Raw genomic sequence first — 13,316 nt, 5'->3', positions numbered from 1 at the left:
TAGCTTACCTGGTTATAGAAGTAGAAGAGGGCAAAAAAGTGCCAGTATCTCACTTACAGCCATACCACATTGGATACGCCCAATCTCGTCTGATCTTGGAAGCTAAGCAGTGTTGGGACTGGTTAGTACTTGGGTGGGAGACCACATGGGAACACCAGGTGCTGTAGGTTTTTTCCCATTAATGGCAAATTGTTTTTATTCTCTTGCTATTTAAATTGGAAACTTTTTATTTTTATTGCCAATACAGACATTTGGGACAGGTCAAACAGACACAATAGCCATCACCTAAAAACTTACCACACTGTTTAGGCCCAATTCCAACTGCTTTTGGCAGCTAAACAGTGTTGAGCCTCTTTAGTAGTTTAATTTGAGACCACCTGCTAATATCATGTCCTGTAGGTCTTTTTACATTACCAACACATGATTTTTTTCAGTAAGACAATACAGTTAGGAAACTTTTTTATTAGTTTACCTGGTTATAGAAGTAGAAGAGGGCAAAAAAGTGCCTGTATCTCAACTACAGCCATACCACATTGGATACGCCCAATCTCGTCTGATCTTGGAAGCTAAGCAGTGTTGGGCCTGGTTAGTACTTGGGTGGGAGACCACATCGGAACACCAGGTGCTGTAGGATTTTTCCCATTAATGGCAAATTTTTTTATTCTCTTGCTATTTAAATTGGAAACTTTTTATTTTTATTGCCAATACAGACATTTGGGACAGGTCAAACAGACACAATAGCCATCACCTAAAAACTTACCACACTGTTTAGGCCCGATTCCAACTGCTTTTGGGAGCTAAACAGTGTTGAGCCTCTTTAGTAGTTTAATTTGAGACCACCTGCTAATATCATGTCCTGTAGGTCTTTTTACATTACCAACACATAATTTTTTTCAGTAAGCCAATATAGTTAGGAAACTTTTTTATTAGCTTACCTGGTTATAGAAGTAGAAGATGGCAAAAAAGTGCCTGTATCTCACCTACAGCCATACCACATTGGATATGCCCAATCTCGTCTGATCTTGGAAGCTAAGCAGTGTTGGGCCTGGTTAGAACTTGGGTGGGAGACCACATGGGAACACCAGGTGCTGTAGGTTTTTCCCATTACTGGCAAATTGTTTTTATTCTCCAGCTTTTTAAATTGGAAACTTTTTTCTCTTTATTGACAGTACAGACATTTGGGACAGGTCAAACAGACACAATAGCCATCACCTAAAAACTTACCACACTGTTTAGGCCCAATTCCAACTGCTTTTGGCAGCTAAATAGTGTTGAGCCTCTTAAGTAGTTTAATTTGAGACCACCTGCTAATATCATGTCCTGTAGGTCTTTTTACATTACCAACACATGATTTTTTTCAGTAAGGCAATACAGTTAGGAAACTTTTTTATTAGCTTTCCTGGTTATAGAAGTAGAAGAGGGCAAAAAAGTGCCGGTATCTCACCTACAGCCGTACCACATTGGATACGCCCAATCTCGTCTGATCTTGGAAGCTAAGCAGTGTTGGGCCTGGTTAGTACTTGGGTGGGAGACCACATGGGAACACCAGGTGCTGTAGGTTTTTTCCCATTAATGGCAAATTGTTTTTATTCTCTAGCTTTTTAAATTGGAAACTTTTTTCTCTTTATTGACAGTACAGATATTTGGAAGAGGTCAAACAGACACAATAGCCATCACCTAAAAACTTACCACACTGTTTAGGCCCAATTCCAACTGCTTTTGGCAGCTAAACAGTGTTGAGCCTCTTAAGTAGTTTAATTTGAGACCACCTGCTAATATCATGTCCTGTAGGTCTTTTTACATTGTCAACGCATGATTTTTTTCAGTAAGGCAATACAGTTAGGAAACTTTTTTATTAGCTTTCCTGGTTATAGAAGTAGAAGAGGGCAAAAAAGTGCCAGTATCTCACCTACAGCCATACCACATTGGATACGCCCAATCTCGTCTGATCTTGGAAGCTAAGCAGTGTTGGGCCTGGTTAGTACTTGGGTGGGAGACCACATGGGAACACCAGGTGCTGTAGGTTTTTTCCCATTAATGGCAAATTGTTTTTATTCTCTTGCTATTTTAATTGGAAACTTTTTATTTTTATTGCCAATACAGACATTTGGGACAGGTCAAACAGACACAATAGCCATCACCTAAAAACTTACCACACTGTTTAGGCCCAATTCCAACTGCTTTTGGCAGCTAAACAGTGTTGAGCCTCTTTAGTAGTTTAATTTGAGACCACATGCTAATATCATGTCCTGTAGGTCTTTTTACATTACCAACACATGATTTTTTTCAGTAAGCCAATATATTTAGGAAACTTTTTTAATAGCTTACCTGGTTATAGAAGTAGAAGAGGGCAAAAAAGTGCCTATATCTCACTTACAGCCATACCACATTGGATACGCCCAATCTCGTCTGATCTTGGAAGCTAAGCAGTGTTGGGCCTGGTTAGTACTTGGGTGGGAGACCACATGGGAACACCAGGTGCTGTAGGTTTTTCCCATTACTGGCAAATTGTTTTTATTCTCTAGCTTTTTAAATTGGAAACTTTTTTCTCTTTATTGACAGTACAGACATTTGGAAGAGGTCAAACAGACACAATAGCCATCACCTAAAAACTTACCACACTGTTTAGGCCCAATTCCAACTGCTTTTGGCAGCTAAACAGTGTTGAGCCTCTTTAGTAGTTTAATTTGAGACCACCTGCTAATATCATGTCCTGTAGGTCTTTTTACATTACCAACACATGATTTTTTTCAGTAAGACAATACAGTTAGGAAACTTTTTTATTAGCTTACCTGGTTATAGAAGTAGAAGAGGGCAAAAAAGTGCCGGTATCTCAACTACAGCCATACCATATTGGATACGCCCAATCTCGTCTGATCTTGGAAGCTAAGCAGTGTTGGGCCTGGTTAGTACTTGGGTGTTAGACCACATGGGAACACCAGGTGCTGTAGGTTTTTTCCCATTAATGGCAAATTGTTTTTATTCTCTTGCTATTTAAGTTGGAAACTTTTTATTTTTATTGCCAATACAGACATTTGGGACAGGTCAAACAGACACAATAGCCATCACCTAAAAACTTACCACACTGTTTAGGCCCAATTCCAACTGCTTTTGGGAGCTAAACAGTGTTGAGCCTCTTTAGTAGTTTAATTTGAGACCACCTGCTAATATCATGTCCTGTAGGTCTTTTTACATTACCAACACATAATTTTTTTCAGTAAGCCAACATAGTTAGGAAACTTTTTTATTAGCTTACCTGGTTATAGAAGTAGAAGATGGCAAAAAAGTGCCTGTTCCTCACCTACAGCCATACCACATTGGATACGCCCAATCTCGTCTGATCTTGGAAGCTAAGCAGTGTTGGGCCTGGTTAGTACTTGGGTGGGAGACCACATGGGAACACCAGGTGCTGTAGGTTTTTCCCATTACTGGCAAATTGTTTTTATTCTCCAGCTTTTTAAATTGGAAACTTTTTTCTCTTTATTGACAGTACAGACATTTGGGACAGGTCAAACAGACACAATAGCCATCACCTAAAAACTTACCACACTGTTTAGGCCCAATTCCAACTGCTTTTGGCAGCTAAATAGTGTTGAGCCTCTTAAGTAGTTTAATTTGAGACCACCTGCTAATATCATGTCCTGTAGGTCTTTTTACATTACCAACACATGATTTTTTTCAGTAAGGCAATACAGTTAGGAAACTTTTTTATTAGCTTTCCTGGTTATAGAAGTAGAAGAGGGCAAAAAAGTGCCGGTATCTCACCTACAGCCGTACCACATTGGATACGCCCAATCTCGTCTGATCTTGGAAGCTAAGCAGTGTTGGGCCTGGTTAGTACTTGGGTGGGAGACCACATGGGAACACCAGGTGCTGTAGGTTTTTTCCCATTAATGGCAAATTGTTTTTATTCTCTAGCTTTTTAAATTGGAAACTTTTTTCTCTTTATTGACAGTACAGACATTTGGAAGAGGTCAAACAGACACAATAGCCATCACCTAAAAACTTACCACACTGTTTAGGCCCAATTCCAACTGCTTTTGGCAGCTAAACAGTGTTGTGCCTCTTAAGTAGTTTAATTTGAGACCACCTGCTAATATCATGTCCTGTAGGTCTTTTTACATTGTCAACGCATGATTTTTTTCAGTAAGGCAATACAGTTAGGAAACTTTTTTATTAGCTTTCCTGGTTATAGAAGTAGAAGAGGGCAAAAAAGTGCCGGTATCTCACCTACAGCCATACTACATTGGATACGCCCAATCTCGTCTGATCTTGGAAGCTAAGCAGTGTTGGGCCTGGTTAGTACTTGGGTGGGAGACCACATGGGAACACCAGGTGCTGTAGGTTTTTTCCCATTAATGGCAAATTGTTTTTATTCTCTTGCTATTTTAATTGGAAACTTTTTATTTTTATTGCCAATACAGACATTTGGGACAGGTCAAACAGACACAATAGCCATCACCTAAAAACTTACCACACTGTTTAGGCCCAATTCCAACTGCTTTTGGCAGCTAAACAGTGTTGAGCCTCTTTAGTAGTTTAATTTGAGACCACATGCTAATATCATGTCCTGTAGGTCTTTTTACATTACCAACACATGATTTTTTTCAGTAAGGCAATACAGTTAGGAAACTTTTTTATTAGCTTACCTGGTTATAGAAGTAGAAGAGGGCAAAAAAGTGCCAGTATCTCACCTACAGCCATACCACATTGGATACGCCCAATCTCGTCTGATCTTGGAAGCTAAGCAGTGTTTGGCCTGGTTAGTACTTGGGTGGGAGACCACATGGGAACACCAGGTGCTGTAGGTTTTTTCCCATTAATGGCAAATTGTTTTTATTCTCTTGCTATTTAAATTGGAAACTTTTTATTTTTATTGCCAATACAGACATTTGGGACAGGTCAAACAGACACAATAGCCATCACCTAAAAACTTATAACACTGTTTAGGCCCAATTCCAACTGCTTTTCGGAGCTAAACAGTGTTGAGCCTCTTTAGTAGTTTAATTTGAGACCACCTGCTAATATCATGTCCTGTAGGTCTTTTTACATTACCAACACATGATTTTTTTCAGTAAGCCAATATATTTAGGAAACTTTTTTAATAGCTTACCTGGTTATAGAAGTAGAAGAGGGCAAAAAAGTGCCTGTATCTCACTTACAGCCATACCACATTGGATACGCCCAATCTCGTCTGATCTTGGAAGCTAAGCAGTGTTGGGCCTGGTTAGTACTTGGGTGGGAGACCACATGGGAACACCAGGTGCTGTAGGTTTTTCCCATTACTGGCAAATTGTTTTTATTCTCTAGCTTTTTAAATTGGAAACTTTTTTCTCTTTATTGACAGTACAGACATTTGGAAGAGGTCAAACAGACACAATAGCCATCACCTAAAAACTTACCACACTGTTTAGGCCCAATTCCAACTGCTTTTGGCAGCTAAACAGTGTTGAGCCTCTTTAGTAGTTTAATTTGAGACCACCTGCTAATATCATGTCCTGTAGGTCTTTTTACATTACCAACACATGATTTTTTTCAGTAAGACAATACAGTTAGGAAACTTTTTTATTAGCTTACCTGGTTATAGAAGTAGAAGAGGGCAAAAAAGTGCCGGTATCTCAACTACAGCCATACCACATTGGATACGCCCAATCTCGTCTGATCTTGGAATCTAAGCAGTGTTGGGCCTGGTTAGTACTTGGGTGTTAGACCACATGGGAACACCAGGTGCTGTAGGTTTTTTCCCATTAATGGCAAATTGTTTTTATTCTCTTGCTATTTAAGTTGGAAACTTTTTATTTTTATTGCCAATACAGACATTTGGGACAGGTCAAACAGACACAATAGCCATCACCTAAAAACTTACCACACTGTTTAGGCCCAATTCCAACTGCTTTTGGGAGCTAAACAGTGTTGAGCCTCTTTAGTAGTTTAATTTGAGACCACCTGCTAATATCATGTCCTGTAGGTCTTTTTACATTACCAACACATAATTTTTTTCAGTAAGCCAACATAGTTAGGAAACTTTTTTATTAGCTTACCTGGTTATAGAAGTAGAAGATGGCAAAAAAGTGCCTGTTTCTCACCTACAGCCATACCACATTGGATACGCCCAATCTCGTCTGATCTTGGAAGCTAAGCAGTGTTGGGCCTGGTTAGTACTTGGGTGGGAGACCACATGGGAACACCAGGTGCTGTAGGTTTTTCCCATTACTGGCAAATTGTTTTTATTCTCCAGCTTTTTAAATTGGAAACTTTTTTCGGTACTTATGTAGTAACTGGGCTGCCGATTTCTAAATCGGGTCGGATCGGGAGATCGCATCGCATCGCATGCGACCATGCGATTCGATGCGATGCGATGCGATGCGATGACCCGATTTTTCCATAGGAATCAATGTTAAAATGGACTGAGTCCATTTTAACATGGAATTCAATGGGAAAAATGGGTCCTTTTCATACCCCTACTATCCAAGTGGGCATGGAGTTGGATATAAACCTGTGGCGAGCGTAGCGAGCCACCGAGCCCGAAGCGTGGCGAGTTAAGCGAGCCCCGCGAGGGGACGAATACCGTCCCCTCGCGGGGCTCGCTTCGCTCGCCACGCTTCGGGCTCGGTGGCTCGCTACGCTCGCCACAGGTTTATATCCAACTCCATGCCCACTTGGATAGTAGGGGTATGAAAAGGACCCATTTTTCCATAGGAATCATTTTAACATTGATTCCTATGGAAAAATCGGGTCATCGCATCCGATATCGGATGCGATATCGGATGCGATGCGATGCGATATCGCATCGCATCGCATCTGATTGTATGCCTTAACTTAAGGCATACAATCAAAAAATCGGCAGCCCAGTTACTACATAAGTACCCTTTTTTCACTTTATTGACAGTACAGACATTTGGAAGAGGTCAAACAGACACAATAGCCATCACCTAAAAACTTACCACACTGTTTAGGCCCAATTCCAACTGCTTTTGGCAGCTAAACAGTGTTGAGCCTCTTAAGTAGTTTAATTTGAGACCACCTGCTAATATCATGTCCTGTAGGTCTTTTTACATTACCAACACATGATTTTTTTCAGTAAGGCAATACAGTTAGGAAACTTTTTTATTAGCTTTCCTGGTTATAGAAGTAGAAGAGGGCAAAAAAGTGCTGGTATCTCACCTACAGCCATACCACATTGGATACGCCCAATCTCGTCTGATCTTGGAAGCTAAGCAGTGTTGGGCCTGGTTAGTACTTGGGTGGGAGACCACATGGGAACACCAGGTGCTGTAGGTTTTTCCCATTACTGGCAAATTGTTTTTATTCTCCAGCTTTTTAAATTGGAAACTTTTTTCTCTTTATTGACAGTACAGACATTTGGAAGAGGTCAAACAGACACAATAGCCATCACCTAAAAACTTACCACACTGTTTAGGCCCAATTCCAACTGCTTTTGGCAGCTAAACAGTGTTGAGCCTCTTTAGTAGTTTAATTTGAGACCACCTGCTAATATCATGTCCTGTAGGTCTTTTTACATTACCAACACATGATTTTTTTCAGTAAGGCAATACAGTTAGGAAACTTTTTTATTAGCTTACCTGGTTATAGAAGTAGAAGAGGGCAAAAAAGTGCCAGTATCTCACTTACAGCCATACCACATTGGATACGCCCAATCTCGTCTGATCTTGGAAGCTAAGCAGTGTTGGGACTGGTTAGTACTTGGGTGGGAGACCACATGGGAACACCAGGTGCTGTAGGTTTTTTCCCATTAATGGCAAATTGTTTTTATTCTCTTGCTATTTAAATTGGAAACTTTTTATTTTTATTGCCAATACAGACATTTGGGACAGGTCAAACAGACACAATAGCCATCACCTAAAAACTTACCACACTGTTTAGGCCCAATTCCAACTGCTTTTGGCAGCTAAACAGTGTTGAGCCTCTTTAGTAGTTTAATTTGAGACCACCTGCTAATATCATGTCCTGTAGGTCTTTTTACATTACCAACACATGATTTTTTTCAGTAAGGCAATACAGTTAGGAAACTTTTTTATTAGCTTACCTGGTTATAGAAGTAGAAGAGGGCAAAACAGTGGCAGTATCTCACCTACAGCCATACCACATTGGATACGCCCAATCTCGTCTGATCTTGGAAGCTAAGCAGTGTTGGGCCTGGTTAGTACTTGGGTGGGAGACCACATGGGAACACCAGGTGCTGTAGGTTTTTTCCCATTAATGGCAAATTGTTTTTATTCTCTTGCTATTTAAATTGGAAACTATTTATTTTTATTGCCAATACAGACATTTGGGACAGGTCAAACAGACACAATAGCCATCACCTAAAAACTTACCACACTGTTTAGGCCCAATTCCAACTGCTTTTCGGAGCTAAACAGTGTTGAGCCTCTTTAGTAGTTTAATTTGAGACCACCTGCTAATATCATGTCCTGTGGGTCTTTTTACATTACCAACACATGATTTTTTTCAGTAAGCCAATACAGTTAGGAAACTTTTTTATTAGCTTACCTGGTTATAGAAGTAGAAGAGGGCAAAAAAGTGCCGTTATCTCAACTACAGCCATACCACATTGGATACGCCCAATCTCGTCTGATCTTGGAAACAAAGCAGTGTTGGGCCTGGTTAGTACTTGGGTGGGAGACCACATGGGAACACCAGGTGCTGTAGGTTTTTTCCCATTAATGGCAAATTGTTTTTATTCTCTTGCTATTTAAATTGGAAACTTTTTATTTTTATTGCCAATACAGACATTTGGGACAGGTCAAACAGACACAATAGCCATCACCTAAAAACGTACCACACTGTTTAGGCCCAATTCCAACTGCTTTTGGCAGCTAAACAGTGTTGAGCCTCTTTAGTAGTTTAATTTGAGACCACATGCTAATATCATGTCCTGTAGGTCTTTTTACATTACCAACGCATTATTTTTTTCAGTAAGGCAATACAGTTAGGAAACTTTTTTATTAGCTTTCCTGGTTATAGAAGTAGAAGAGGGCAAAAAAGTGCCGGTATCTCACCTACAGCCATACCACATTGGATACGCCCAATCTCGTCTGATCTTGGAAGCTAAGCAGTGTTGGGCCTGGTTAGTACTTGGGTGGGAGACCACATGGGAACACCAGGTGCTGTAGGTTTTTTTCCCATTAATGGCAAATTGTTTTTATTCTCTTGCTATTTAAATTGGAAACTTTTTATTTTTATTGCCAATACAGACATTTGGGACAGGTCAAACAGACACAATAGCCATCACCTAAAAACTTACCACACTGTTTAGGCCCAATTCCAACTGCTTTTGGCAGCTAAACAGTGTTGAGCCTCTTTAGTAGTTTAATTTGAGACCACATGCTAATATCATGTCCTGTAGGTCTTTTTACATTACCAACACATGATTTTTTTCAGTAAGGCAATACAGTTAGGAAACTTTTTTATTAGCTTACCTGGTTATAGAAGTAGAAGAGGGCAAAAAAGTGCCAGTATCTCACCTACAGCCATACCACATTGGATACGCCCAATCTCGTCTGATCTTGGAAGCTAAGCAGTGTTGGGCCTGGTTAGTACTTAGGTGGGAGACCACATGGGAACACCAGGTGCTGTAGGTATTTCCCATTACTGGCAAATTGTTTTTATTCTCTAGCTTTTTAAATTGGAAACTTTTTTCTCTTTATTGACAGTACAGATATTTGGAAGAGGTCAAACAGACACAATAGCCATCACCTAAAAACTTACCACACTGTTTAGGCCCAATTCCAACTGCTTTTGGCAGCTAAACAGTGTTGAGCCTCTTTAGTAGTTTAATTTGAGACCACCTGCTAATATCATGTCCTGTAGGTCTTTTTACATTACCAACACATGATTTTTTTCAGTAAGACAATACAGTTAGGAAACTTTTTTATTAGCTTACCTGGTTATAGAAGTAGAAGATTGCAAAAAAGTGCCGGTATCTCAACTACAGCCATACCACATTGGATACGCCCAATCTCGTCTGATCTTGGAAACAAAGCAGTGTTGGGCCTGGTTAGTACTTGGGTGGGAGACCACATGGGAACACCAGGTGCTGTAGGTTTTTTCCCATTAATGGCAAATTGTTTTTATTCTCTTGCTATTTAAATTGGAAACTTTTTATTTTTATTGCCAATACAGACATTTGGGACAGGTCAAACAGACACAATAGCCATCACCTAAAAATGTACCACACTGTTTAGGCCCAATTCCAACTGCTTTTGGCAGCTAAACAGTGTTGAGCCTCTTTAGTAGTTTAATTTGAGACCACATGCTAATATCATGTCCTGTAGGTCTTTTTACATTACCAACACATGATTTTTTTCAGTAAGGCAATACAGTTAGGAAACTTTTTTATTAGCTTACCTGGTTATAGAAGTAGAAGAGGGCAAAAAAGTGCCAGTATCGCACCTACAGCCATACCACATTGGATACGCCCAATCTCGTCTGATCTTGGAAGCTAAGCAGCGTTGGGCTTGGTTAGTACTTGGGTGGGAGACCACATGGGAACACCAGGTGCTGTAGGTTTTTTCCCATTAATGGCAAATTGTTTTTATTCTCTTGCTATTTAAATTGGAAACTTTTTATTTTTATTGCCAATACAGACATTTGGGACAGGTCAAACAGACACAATAGCCATCACCTAAAAACTTACCACACTGTTTAGGCCCAATTCCAACTGCTTTTGGGAGCTAAACAGTGTTGAGCCTCTTTAGTAGTTTAATTTGAGACCACCTGCTAATATCATGTCCTGTAGGTCTTTTTACATTACCAACACATAATTTTTTTCAGTAAGCCAACATAGTTAGGAAACTTTTTTATTAGCTTACCTGGTTATAGAAGTAGAAGATGGCAAAAAAGTGCCTGTATCTCACCTACAGCCATACCACATTGGATACGCCCAATCTCGTCTGATCTTGGAAGCTAAGCAGTGTTGGGCCTGGTTAGTACTTGGGTGGGAGACCACATGGGAACACCAGGTGCTGTAGGTTTTTCCCATTACTGGCAAATTGTTTTTATTCTCCAGCTTTTTAAATTGGAAACTTTTTTTCTCTTTATTGACAGTACAGACATTTGGAAGAGGTCAAACAGACACAATAGCCATCACCTAAAAACTTACCACACTGTTTAGGCCCAATTCCAACTGCTTTTGGCAGCTAAACAGTGTTGAGCCTCTTAAGTAGTTTAATTTGAGACCACCTGCTAATATCATGTCCTGTAGGTCTTTTTACATTACCAACACATGATTTTTTTCAGTTCGGCAATACAGTTAGGAAACTTTTTTATTAGCTTTCCTGGTTATAGAAGTAGAAGAGGGCAAAAAAGTGCTGGTATCTCACCTACAGCCATACCACATTGGATACGCCCAATCTCGTCTGATCTTGGAAGCTAAGCAGTGTTGGGCCTGGTTAGTACTTGGGTGGGAGACCACATGGGAACACCAGGTGCTGTAGGTTTTTCCCATTACTGGCAAATTGTTTTTATTCTCCAGCTTTTTAAATTGGAAACTTTTTTCTCTTTATTGACAGTACAGACATTTGGAAGAGGTCAAACAGACACAATAGCCATCACCTAAAAACTTACCACACTGTTTAGGCCCAATTCCAACTGCTTTTGGCAGCTAAACAGTGTTGAGCCTCTTAAGTAGTTTAATTTGAGACCACCTGCTAATATCATGTCCTGTAGGTCTTTTTACATTACCAACACATGATTTTTTTCAGTAAGGCAATACAGTTAGGAAACTTTTTTATTAGCATTCCAGGTTATAGAAGTAGAAGAGGGCAAAAAAGTGCCGGTATCTCACCTACAGCCATACCACATTGGATACGCCCAATCGCGTCTGATCTTGGAAGCTAAGCAGTGTTGGGCCTGGTTAGTACTTGGGTGGGAGACCACATGGGAACACCAGGTGCTGTAGGTTTTTCCCATTACTGGCAAATTGTTTTTATTCTCCAGCTTTTTAAATTGGAAACTTTTTTCTCTTTATTGACAGTACAGACATTTGGAAGAGGTCAAACAGACACAATAGCCATCACCTAAAAACTTACCACACTGTTTAGGCCCAATTCCAACTGCTTTTGGCAGCTAAACAGTGTTGAGCCTCTTAAGTAGTTTAATTTGAGACCACCTGCTAATATCATGTCCTGTAGGTCTTTTTACATTACCAACACATGATTTTTTTCAGTAAGGCAATACAGTTAGGAAACTTTTTTATTAGCTTTCCTGGTTATAGAAGTAGAAGAGGGCAAAAAAGTGCCGGTATCTCACCTACAGCCATACCACATTGGATACGCCCAATCTCGTCTGATCTTGGAAGCTAAGCAGTGTTGGGCCTGGTTAGTACTTGGGTGGGAGACCACATGGGAACACCAGGTGCTGTAGGTTTTTTCCCATTAATGGCAAATTGTTTTTATTCTCTTGCTATTTAAATTGGAAACTTTTTATTTTTATTGCCAATACAGACATTTGGGACAGGTCAAACAGACACAATAGCCATCACCTAAAAACTTACCACACTGTTTAGGCCCAATTCCAACTGCTTTTATCAGCTAAACAGTGTTGAGCCTCTTTAGTAGTTTAATTTGAGACCACCTGCTAATATCATGTCCTGTAGGTCTTTTTACATTACCAACACATGATTTTTTTCAGTAAGGCAATACAGTTAGGAAACTTTTTTATTAGCTTACCTGGTTATAGAAGTAGAAGAGGGCAAAAAAGTGCCAATATCTCACCTACAGCCATACCACATTGGATACGCCCAATCTCGTCTGAACTTGGAAGCTAAGCAGTGTTGGGCCTGGTTAGTACTTGGGTGGGAGACCACATGAGAACACCAGGTGCTGTAGGTTTTTTCCCATTAATGGCAAATTGTTTTTATTCTCTTGCTATTTAAATTGGAAACTTTTTATTTTTATTGCCAATACAGACATTTGGGACAGGTCAAACAGACACAATAGCCATCACCTAAAAACTTACCACACTGTTTAGGCCCAATTCCAACTGCTTTTTGCAGCTAAACAGTGTTGAGCCTCTTTAGTAGTTTAATTTGAGACCACCTGCTAATATCATGTCCTGTAGGTCTTTTTACATTACCAACACATGATTTTTTTCAGTAAGGCAATACAGTTAGGAAACTTTTTTATTAGCTTACCTGGTTATAGAAGTAGAAGAGGGCAAAAAAGTGCAAGTATCTCACCTACAGCCATACCACATTGGATACGCCCAATCTCGTCTGATCTTGGAAGCTAAGCAGTGTTGGGCCTGGTTAGTACTTGGGTGGGAGACCACATGGGAACACCAGGTGCTGTAGGTTT

The 13,316-nt window shown here is 40.0% G+C and overlaps 26 non-coding genes and 2 pseudogenes across 26 annotated transcripts; all 28 read left to right on the top strand.

Moving 5' to 3' along the window:
- Positions 1-51: 51 nt before the first annotated feature.
- On the top strand, positions 52-170 carry LOC146039140 (5S ribosomal RNA). Its single transcript, XR_014462671.1, has one exon. It is a non-coding gene; the product is annotated as a 5S ribosomal RNA (ribosomal RNA).
- A 345-nt stretch (positions 171-515) lies between these two features.
- On the top strand, positions 516-634 carry LOC146039265 (5S ribosomal RNA). The gene has a single exon (XR_014462786.1). It is a non-coding gene; the product is annotated as a 5S ribosomal RNA (ribosomal RNA).
- Positions 635-978: 344 nt separating this feature from the next.
- LOC146039288 (5S ribosomal RNA) lies at positions 979-1,097 on the top strand. Its single transcript, XR_014462806.1, has one exon. It is a non-coding gene; the product is annotated as a 5S ribosomal RNA (ribosomal RNA).
- A 345-nt stretch (positions 1,098-1,442) lies between these two features.
- LOC146038088 (5S ribosomal RNA) lies at positions 1,443-1,561 on the top strand. The gene has a single exon (XR_014461709.1). It is a non-coding gene; the product is annotated as a 5S ribosomal RNA (ribosomal RNA).
- A 346-nt stretch (positions 1,562-1,907) lies between these two features.
- Positions 1,908-2,026, top strand: LOC146040160 (5S ribosomal RNA). The gene has a single exon (XR_014463322.1). It is a non-coding gene; the product is annotated as a 5S ribosomal RNA (ribosomal RNA).
- A 345-nt stretch (positions 2,027-2,371) lies between these two features.
- Positions 2,372-2,490, top strand: LOC146037811 (5S ribosomal RNA). The gene has a single exon (XR_014461455.1). It is a non-coding gene; the product is annotated as a 5S ribosomal RNA (ribosomal RNA).
- A 345-nt stretch (positions 2,491-2,835) lies between these two features.
- On the top strand, positions 2,836-2,954 carry LOC146039651 (5S ribosomal RNA; annotated as a pseudogene).
- Positions 2,955-3,299: 345 nt separating this feature from the next.
- LOC146040159 (5S ribosomal RNA) lies at positions 3,300-3,418 on the top strand. Its single transcript, XR_014463321.1, has one exon. It is a non-coding gene; the product is annotated as a 5S ribosomal RNA (ribosomal RNA).
- Positions 3,419-3,763: 345 nt separating this feature from the next.
- Positions 3,764-3,882, top strand: LOC146038087 (5S ribosomal RNA). The gene has a single exon (XR_014461708.1). It is a non-coding gene; the product is annotated as a 5S ribosomal RNA (ribosomal RNA).
- A 346-nt stretch (positions 3,883-4,228) lies between these two features.
- Positions 4,229-4,347, top strand: LOC146038031 (5S ribosomal RNA). The gene has a single exon (XR_014461657.1). It is a non-coding gene; the product is annotated as a 5S ribosomal RNA (ribosomal RNA).
- Positions 4,348-4,692: 345 nt separating this feature from the next.
- LOC146038738 (5S ribosomal RNA) lies at positions 4,693-4,811 on the top strand. The gene has a single exon (XR_014462305.1). It is a non-coding gene; the product is annotated as a 5S ribosomal RNA (ribosomal RNA).
- A 345-nt stretch (positions 4,812-5,156) lies between these two features.
- Positions 5,157-5,275, top strand: LOC146037809 (5S ribosomal RNA). Its single transcript, XR_014461453.1, has one exon. It is a non-coding gene; the product is annotated as a 5S ribosomal RNA (ribosomal RNA).
- A 345-nt stretch (positions 5,276-5,620) lies between these two features.
- LOC146039726 (5S ribosomal RNA) lies at positions 5,621-5,739 on the top strand (annotated as a pseudogene).
- A 345-nt stretch (positions 5,740-6,084) lies between these two features.
- Positions 6,085-6,203, top strand: LOC146040158 (5S ribosomal RNA). Its single transcript, XR_014463320.1, has one exon. It is a non-coding gene; the product is annotated as a 5S ribosomal RNA (ribosomal RNA).
- Positions 6,204-7,162: 959 nt separating this feature from the next.
- Positions 7,163-7,281, top strand: LOC146040157 (5S ribosomal RNA). The gene has a single exon (XR_014463318.1). It is a non-coding gene; the product is annotated as a 5S ribosomal RNA (ribosomal RNA).
- A 345-nt stretch (positions 7,282-7,626) lies between these two features.
- LOC146039139 (5S ribosomal RNA) lies at positions 7,627-7,745 on the top strand. The gene has a single exon (XR_014462670.1). It is a non-coding gene; the product is annotated as a 5S ribosomal RNA (ribosomal RNA).
- Positions 7,746-8,090: 345 nt separating this feature from the next.
- On the top strand, positions 8,091-8,209 carry LOC146040156 (5S ribosomal RNA). The gene has a single exon (XR_014463317.1). It is a non-coding gene; the product is annotated as a 5S ribosomal RNA (ribosomal RNA).
- A 345-nt stretch (positions 8,210-8,554) lies between these two features.
- LOC146039416 (5S ribosomal RNA) lies at positions 8,555-8,673 on the top strand. The gene has a single exon (XR_014462922.1). It is a non-coding gene; the product is annotated as a 5S ribosomal RNA (ribosomal RNA).
- Positions 8,674-9,018: 345 nt separating this feature from the next.
- On the top strand, positions 9,019-9,137 carry LOC146040155 (5S ribosomal RNA). The gene has a single exon (XR_014463316.1). It is a non-coding gene; the product is annotated as a 5S ribosomal RNA (ribosomal RNA).
- Positions 9,138-9,483: 346 nt separating this feature from the next.
- Positions 9,484-9,602, top strand: LOC146037831 (5S ribosomal RNA). The gene has a single exon (XR_014461474.1). It is a non-coding gene; the product is annotated as a 5S ribosomal RNA (ribosomal RNA).
- Positions 9,603-9,947: 345 nt separating this feature from the next.
- On the top strand, positions 9,948-10,066 carry LOC146039415 (5S ribosomal RNA). Its single transcript, XR_014462921.1, has one exon. It is a non-coding gene; the product is annotated as a 5S ribosomal RNA (ribosomal RNA).
- A 345-nt stretch (positions 10,067-10,411) lies between these two features.
- On the top strand, positions 10,412-10,530 carry LOC146038708 (5S ribosomal RNA). The gene has a single exon (XR_014462277.1). It is a non-coding gene; the product is annotated as a 5S ribosomal RNA (ribosomal RNA).
- A 345-nt stretch (positions 10,531-10,875) lies between these two features.
- LOC146040154 (5S ribosomal RNA) lies at positions 10,876-10,994 on the top strand. The gene has a single exon (XR_014463315.1). It is a non-coding gene; the product is annotated as a 5S ribosomal RNA (ribosomal RNA).
- Positions 10,995-11,340: 346 nt separating this feature from the next.
- LOC146040153 (5S ribosomal RNA) lies at positions 11,341-11,459 on the top strand. The gene has a single exon (XR_014463314.1). It is a non-coding gene; the product is annotated as a 5S ribosomal RNA (ribosomal RNA).
- Positions 11,460-11,804: 345 nt separating this feature from the next.
- Positions 11,805-11,923, top strand: LOC146037862 (5S ribosomal RNA). The gene has a single exon (XR_014461502.1). It is a non-coding gene; the product is annotated as a 5S ribosomal RNA (ribosomal RNA).
- Positions 11,924-12,268: 345 nt separating this feature from the next.
- On the top strand, positions 12,269-12,387 carry LOC146040150 (5S ribosomal RNA). Its single transcript, XR_014463312.1, has one exon. It is a non-coding gene; the product is annotated as a 5S ribosomal RNA (ribosomal RNA).
- Positions 12,388-12,732: 345 nt separating this feature from the next.
- Positions 12,733-12,851, top strand: LOC146037380 (5S ribosomal RNA). The gene has a single exon (XR_014461061.1). It is a non-coding gene; the product is annotated as a 5S ribosomal RNA (ribosomal RNA).
- Positions 12,852-13,196: 345 nt separating this feature from the next.
- Positions 13,197-13,315, top strand: LOC146040149 (5S ribosomal RNA). Its single transcript, XR_014463311.1, has one exon. It is a non-coding gene; the product is annotated as a 5S ribosomal RNA (ribosomal RNA).
- The last annotated feature ends 1 nt before the right edge of the window (position 13,316 follows it).

The sequence above is a fragment of the Crinia signifera genome, chromosome 9 (assembly GCF_055691185.1).
Source record: "Crinia signifera chromosome 9, ASM5569118v1, whole genome shotgun sequence".
Lineage (NCBI taxonomy): Eukaryota > Metazoa > Chordata > Amphibia > Anura > Myobatrachidae > Crinia > Crinia signifera.
This window is presented reverse-complemented; position numbering and strand designations above follow the sequence as displayed.